This window comes from Cebus imitator, unplaced genomic scaffold, assembly GCF_001604975.1.
Source record: "Cebus imitator isolate Cc_AM_T3 unplaced genomic scaffold, Cebus_imitator-1.0 Scaffold18, whole genome shotgun sequence".
NCBI lineage: Eukaryota > Metazoa > Chordata > Mammalia > Primates > Cebidae > Cebus > Cebus imitator.
Window position 1 is genome coordinate 7804504 of NW_016107333.1, and position 5404 is coordinate 7809907.

General features: G+C 42.6%; 1 protein-coding gene across 5 annotated transcripts in view; it reads right to left on the minus strand.

Annotated features, from left to right (window-relative positions):
- Positions 1 to 5404, minus strand: part of RALY (RALY heterogeneous nuclear ribonucleoprotein) — an 81606-nt gene that overhangs the window by 42396 nt on the left and 33806 nt on the right. For 3 of the 5 annotated variants that reach the window (XM_017514032.2, XM_037733200.1, XM_017514023.1), the window contains exon 2: positions 4954 to 5036. The exons of the other annotated variants lie outside the window; for them this stretch is intronic. The gene's annotated coding sequence lies outside the window, so the exon portion shown is untranslated. The remainder of the gene's footprint in view (positions 1 to 4953; positions 5037 to 5404) is intronic. 5 annotated transcript variants of the gene reach the window in all.

Genomic DNA, 5404 nt, shown 5'->3' on the forward strand with positions numbered 1-5404 from the left:
GGGTTTTACCATATTGTCCAAGCTGGTCTGGAACTCCTGACCTCAGGTGATCCACCCTCCTCAGCCTCCCAAAGTGCTGGGATTACCGGCGTGAGCCACCACGCTCCGCCAAATTAGTAATTTTAAACTCTTCCAACAAAGACAAGCCCAGGCCCATGTGGCTTCTTCACTGATGAGTTCTATCAAAGAAGAAATAATGCCAATCCTTTAATAACTCTTTCAGAAAACAGAGGAGGAGGAAACACATCAATTCATTCCATGAGGCCACCCTAATGCCAAAAGCAGACAAAGACACAAGAAAACTACAGAACAATATTCCCCAGCAAATCAAATCTAACTCCATATAAAAAGGATTATACACTACAACCATGTGGGATTTATTCTAGGAATGCAAAGTTGATTTAATATCTGAAAACCAATTAATGCAATATCATTGTAGAATAAAGAACAAAAACCATAAAATCAAAATCCAACACCCATCCATAATGAAACATCTCAATAAACTAGGAATAAAAGGGAACTTCCTTAGCCCGAACACACAATGGTGAAAGATGGAATACTTTCCTCCTAAAATTGTGAACAAGGTAAGGAAGGCTGTCTGCTCTTAACAATTCTATTCAACATTGTACTAGAGATCCCAGCTGGTGCAATTAAGCGAGGAATTTTTTTTTTTTAATGGGTGTCAGATTATGTCATTCCTCTATTCAAAACTCTCCAATGTCTTCCTGTTTCACTCAGAATAAAGGTCTACATGATCTGGTCCCTGTCTATCCTTGTGACTTCTCTATATTCCAATCTCCCCCTTGCTTACTTCATCTGTAGCCACACTGGCCTCCTTTTGTTCCTCAAACACAATAAAAACACTCTTATTTCAGGACCTCTGAACTTGCTGAACAACTCCATGCCTAGAATGCTATTCCCCAAAAGACATACATAGCTCACTACTTCAGTTCTTGCGTATTTCTGCACACATTTAATTTTCTGAGAGGCCTTGTTTAATAATCCAGTGTCTCCCTACTCCCTTATCCTGCTTTATTTTTCTTCAGATTTCTTTAACTGCTTTCCTCTACTAGAATGTAAACTACAGAAAGAAAACTATTTTATTCACTGCTATACCTCAAACACCTGAAACTGTGCCTAGTATATGATAGATACTCCAATACTCACTGAATACATAAATGTATATCTTCAAAAAGAAAAATGTATTTAGGAGAATGAATAAAAATGAGGAGTGGGGGACTACTAGCTCAAGAAGCTGAGAAGGACCAGAGTTTTAGGTGCTTGGGAAAGAGCCAATGTAGGAATTGTAATAGAAAATCTTGGTTTTCTGGAGCCAGATTCTTTTGGATTCTAAGCTTAGCTCTTCTGATCACTGCCTACACGTCCATCTCTAAGTCTCAAGTAATTTATAAAATAAGAACATCACCACCTACCTCCCAAGTTGCTATGAAAATGAAATATATTTATGTAGAGCACTCAGCATAGTGCCTAATAATATATAATAGACACTACAATTAATTTAACATTTTCTGATAACTCTGGCCTTCAAGAGAACTCAGAACCACCACAGAAATTACCTAGCCACACCCTCGCCTTACTGAGGAACATAGATGTTTTTAAAGGTGTTGTTCCTAAATTAAGTGCCCTCCAGACTGTTGTTTTAACATTTCTTTTCATTCTTCCTTCACCCCTCCCCTTACAGTCAGCTTTAAGCTCTCACCCCTAGCTGCTATTAATAAAGCAGCTCTTCCCCCCTTTTTGATATGCCGATTTTAATCTTGAGGGGGGGTGGGGGGTTAGAAACCAAATGCTAAACTTGTTACAACATGTAAAAATAATAATACATTAGCACTGTGCAAATACTTAAGGATGACAATGCTTTACCTCCCCCTTGTTTTTCAGTTGGACTCTGGAAAAATGAGGCTGTTAGGTAAATAAGCTATTATATGTGTAGCTTATCATATATAAATGTATATACAATACACTTATTTACATGGAATCATTCATATTTGTTGTGTGTGTGTGTGTGTGTGTGTGTGTGTGTGTGTGTTTTTCTTTTTTGATACAGAGTCTCACTCTGTCGCCCAGGCTGGAGTGCAATGGCACAATCTCGACTCACTGCAATCTCTGCCTCCCAAGCGATTCTCCTGCCTCATCCTCCGAGTAGCTGGGACTACAGGCGCATGCCACCACGCCCGGCTAATTTTTTTGTATTTTTAGTAGAGACAGGGTTTCACCACGTTAGCCAGTATGGTCTTGATCTCCTGACCTCATGATCCGCCTGCCTCAGCCTCCCAAAGTGCTGGGATTACAGGCATGAGCCACCACGCCCAGCCATATTTTAAGTTTACTGGAGCTTTTTCACGGGGCAGTTGTTACCGGAAGTGTAAGATCCAAGCTTGGCCCCCAGGCCAAGGAAAGGCCAGAAGCTGTAGAACTTTAGATTAACAAGGCAAAAAGAAGTGGCAGCAAGAGCCTGGAGATTCAGACTAGAAGGGGAGGTAGGAGCCAAAACCCTCTTTGCACTCAGGCAGAGAGAAGAACAGAATGTCCATTGTTAAAACACAGTACAAAGAGAATGGTATACATCGTTGGCGAAGGGGGAGAGCAAAATGGTAAAAAAAAAAAAAAAAACTGGAATGACCATGGCCTCCATAAAATGTAAGGCTACAGCACAAGAGCCTTTTTCACTAGCAGTAAGCAGAGGCAGGCAGGGGACCTAGGGCCAAAAGAATAGCCTTCAAGAGATGACAGCAGAGAACAAGGCAATATCACGGTGGATGCCAACTCCTGTTGGGATGGGCTCTTGGAAACTACTGTAGTATCCTATGCCAGTAGTGCCTTGCAGCCAGGGTTCATGAGTGCAGTTAAACTTGCCCTCTGCAGCCCACACATTGCAAATCATGGCTGGCTGTGCTACCTGGCTTTGTCATCTGTGCCCTGGAATCCTTTTCCTTATGGAAAGACTGAGCTATGGGTAAGGTCCACAAAAGAAAGGCGGTGAGGAGGAGAAGGACATAGAAGATTTACAATGAAAATTTGCAAATGAAAACCCTCCCTTTTACTTTTGGGAAGCAGGGTGGCAAACAGGTTGGGGACTGAGATTCCACAGATACTATTATAGTTTGAATGCTGGACTCCTCCAAACTGCTTGCTGAAATTAGGTCCCCAATGTTCAAGGCGGGACCTAACGGGAAGTGTTTGGATCTCTGGGGACAGATCCCTCATGAATAGATTAATGCTGTCCCTGGAGCAGGGGTAGGGGAAGTGAGTGAATTCTTACTCATTTTGTTCCTGCAAGAGATGGTTGTTAAGAGCTTGGTACCTCCCCTCTCTTATCATCTGATTTCTACTCCCCTCAGTTCCCTTTCCACCAGAATAGAAGCAGCCTAAGGCCCTCACTGGATGCAGACACCCAATCTTGAACTTTTCCAGACATCAAATTGTGAGACAAACCTCTTTTCTTTATAAATTACCCAACCTCAGGTACTCCTTTATAACATGAGACAAGCTAAGATAGACCTTAAAATGCTTTCTCCTCACTTTCTTGTTTCATTCATGCTGCTTTTACAATTCACAAAGCTTTCCAACTTGCAATTCTCTTCTGATTCTCTATAACATACCCGCATGGTTGGCATACACATAAGAGACATGAAGAGGCAAGGAGGCACTCCAACTTTACAAATAGGGAAATGAAGACTGTTCAGGGCACACGTTGAGAGAGAAGATAAAAACCCATGTTTCTTAACTTCAAGCCAGCACTCAAGTCCTTATCCTGTGACGGCCCAAGTGTTTAAGAGATCCCATGTGTTACAGATGTATTCTTCTTCTGGTCACTTTTAGCCTGGGCCTAGACCTGCTTGAAGGTTCTTCCTATCTTTCAGTCTAGTAGGCCCCTCATTAGAAATACCTTTGCTCAGAGGGACCCCCAACTCCTACCTGCCCTGCTCGGCCCCTCAACTGAATCTCCTTTCTGAATCCCTAAGTCTGCCTTCTTGAACTTCATAAGAAAAATCAGAATAAGAAAAAAAAGAAAAATCAGAATTAGAGAGATTAGCTGCCCAAGGAAAGTCTGCCAAGTCAGGAAGAACAATGGTATTTATGGTCAGACTGACCTGTGTTCTAATATCAGCTTTATGGATTCCCAGGTGTGAATCCTGGGCAAATTATTTCAGTTCCTAAGCCTCAATTTCCTCATCTATAAAATGAGGTTTTAGAGCAGGTTATGGTGGTACACCTATAATCCCAGCTACTTGGGAGGCTGAGGCAGGAGGATCACTTGAATAACATGAGCCTAGGAGTTTGAGGCCAGCCCAGGTAACATAGTGAGACCCTGTCTCCCAAAAACAAAAACAAAACCCCACACACACAAAAAGGGATTTTGTCTACATTGAGATCAATAACATACTAAGTGCTACTGTGTTGATTTTCCTTCCTTCTCACCATCTGTAAGCTTCCCCTGACATCTCCTTCATACAGCCCTACTCTTATTGCTCCACTCTCACCATTATTTATATAACATTTTGCAGAATTGAGGAAACTACAGGATTTCCTGGAGCTGACCTATGAACTTGGCAGATCACAGTAAAAACTAAAGCTAAGAAAGTCTCTAAAGGCTGTGAGGTCATGTTAAAGAGCTTGTGGGAGAACAGGTATAGCTGCCAGGTCCCAGGATACCCCCTTCAGCAGAAAGAAGCTAGCAGAAGCAAGAAGGAAGAAAGCCTGCTCTGCCTTATTCACGGAAAATGATCCCAGACATTCTTGTGGCAGCTCTAGGACAGCAGTCTCAACCTGCCTCCCAGTTCAGAAGGTTATCTTTGCAACATCCATTATTGGAGTAGGAGAGTAAACACCTATAAATTATCTGTACTGAAGGTAAAAACAATAGCCAAACTAGTTACCCTGTATCTTGGCCCAAGCTTGCCCAGAGCTTTCCCAGGCACCCTAACTCACCAGTAACAATGCTGAGCTTAGCCAGTTGTTTCCTCCTTTGAGTTACAGGGTCAACACCAGCTGCGTCTGGGAATAGGGCTGACCTATAACAGAGAGAGAAGTTCATTAAGGATGCTGCCCAGAACAGGCAGGAGGCATTCAAAGTTCCTGCTCTCACACATTTGGCATCCTAGCAAAGACAGGTCAATTATTTACACTATGTAATTTCAAGTAGTGCTAAGTGTCATAAAGAAAAATAAAGCAGGCCGGGTGCAGTGACTTATGCCTGTAATCCCAGCACTTTGGAGGTCGAGGCGGGCAGATCACCTGAGGTCAGGAGTTGAAGACCAGCCTGGCCAACGTGGTGAAATACCATCTCTACTAAAACACACACAAAAAATTAGCTGGGTGTGGTAGCAGGCGCCTGTAATTCCAGCTACTCAGGAGGCTGAGGCAGGAGAATTGCTTGAAC